We start from the raw sequence: 2,154 nt of genomic DNA on the forward strand, positions 1-2,154 counted from the left end.
AAAATGCCTAGAACACAACTTTCAACTTCATAAAGTTTAACCAATTGGAATTTTAGCAAGAGTATGTATTTCTCTTGTGGCTATGTTCATATCTATGTCTATCTCTACGTGAGCGCACACAGACACATACACACACACAGCTGGCCACATTTTTTCTCATTATGGTAGAAGTCAAAGAAATAGTTTCTGCATCTGGATATAAATAAAAAAGGATCAACAAGTGCTCGCTTCGGCAGCACATATACTAAAATTGGAACGATACAGATACAGAGAAGATTAGCATGGCCACTGTGCAAGGATGACACCCAAATTCGTGAAGCGTTCCATATTTTTTGAATCACTCCAAAACTAATCTCCAAAGTAACAACCATTCCATTAAAAGATGGGCCAAAGACCTAAAGAGAGTCATCTCTGAAGAAGAAACAAAAATGGCCTATAGACACATGAAGAAATGCTCAACATCTCTGGTTTATAAAAGAAATGCAAATCAAAACAACGCTAAGATTCCACCTCACTCCAGTTAGAATGGACAAGATCAGGAAAACTAATAACAGATGCTGGAGGGGATGTGGCCAGGAGGGATCACTACTACACTGTTGGTGGGAGTGCAAACTCGTTCAACCACTATGGAAAGCAGTATGGCAGTGCCTCAAAAGGCTAAACATAGAGCTTCCCTATGACCCAGCAATTCCACTACTTGGCATTTACCCAACCATCCAGAAACTAGGGAATACTAAATCCACTAGCACAACAATGTTCATTGCAGATATGGAACCAACCTAGATGTCCCTCAGTTGATGAATGGATCAACAAGATGTGGTATTTGTACACAATGGAATTCTATGCTGCTGTCAGAAAAAACGACATCGACCCATTTAATAGGAAATGGAAAGACTTAGAAAAAATTATATTAAGTGAAGTAAGCCAGGCTCAAAGGAACTTAGGCTCAATGGTTTCCCTCATTTGTCATAATCAGTAGAAACCTTGGGCTCTACTAGCAGAGATTTGCAATAGAGCAAAACCTTTTACATAAGGCCATATAGTATGAAGCTAATTGAAAGGACCTCTAGGATATTGAAACAAAAGCCATATAATGAATGATTGTTGTCCTTAATTTACTATGTTATCTCTCATCTCTTTTGCTGTCCCTTGGTTATCTCATATTGTTGCAGTATCTCACTTTGTTATCTGATATGTTGGATATATTTGTATTTGGTTATTTGAAATTTGATAGGGAAGGGGGGAAAACCAAGATGGGAGGGGTGGGGGGAGGGTAATGGGGGCCAAGACATGTGAAAGGGTATCAATATATGTGAATTAATGTACCTTCTATCTGGCAAATATCATGTAACCCTTCTATTAATTACAATAAAAAATATTAAAATAAATGGAAAAAAAGATCAAGTTTCAAGTGATATACAGAAGAAAAATGGAACCAAAAAGAGTAGATGAGACCACTGAATAATATATAAATAAAGAGGAGAAGTTAATGTAGGAAACCTTTAAGAAATATTGTCATTTGTGAGATATGATAGAGGATAAATGTACTGAGAAGGTTTTGGACAGTGATAGGAGAAACATCAGAATGTGGTTTCACCAAAGCCATAGCGAGTGTTTTTAGTGGAGGAAGATATTTGGGGTGAAATGTGCTAGGAGAGCAATGAGAGTTGACATCCATTGACTTGAGCCATATGTTTGGTGACCAATTTTTCTTTCCTTTCCTTATGTCTTTGATGAGTGTAATTTCATTCCTACATAAAATCATTATGATTATTATATGAATAATAAATATTATGTAAATGCTAAAGAAGGTAACTTTTTGTCTTGAAAGCATAATTAAAAAGAACTTTTTTTCTAAACATTCTCAGTAATTAAACCTTAACTTTGCTCTAAAAATGGGCTCAAATGAACATCTCTTTCTTTCTTTTTAATTTTTTGTATACATTTTCAACTTATATTTATCTCTTGAAAAATGCTGTTTCCTTCCTCTATTTGGTGGTACCAATGCTAGGAAGCATTTTGAACTAAAGTATATTAGATTTTAACAAGGGATGAAACATTGCTAGAGAAATATATTTTCCTTCCCTTATTTTTTAACCAATTCACTTGCCTTCTGCTCTACAAATATATTACTATTTTTAGAAAGTAGAATTT

At 35.1% G+C, this 2,154-nt stretch overlaps 1 pseudogene; it reads left to right on the top strand.

Annotated features, from left to right (window-relative positions):
* The first annotated feature begins 220 nt into the window (after positions 1-220).
* On the top strand, positions 221-333 carry LOC150040380 (U6 spliceosomal RNA; annotated as a pseudogene).
* Positions 334-2,154: the final 1,821 nt, after the last annotated feature.

This window comes from Megascapheus bottae, chromosome X, assembly GCF_031878675.1.
Source record: "Megascapheus bottae isolate mThoBot1 chromosome X, mThoBot2.hap1, whole genome shotgun sequence".
NCBI lineage: Eukaryota > Metazoa > Chordata > Mammalia > Rodentia > Geomyidae > Megascapheus > Megascapheus bottae.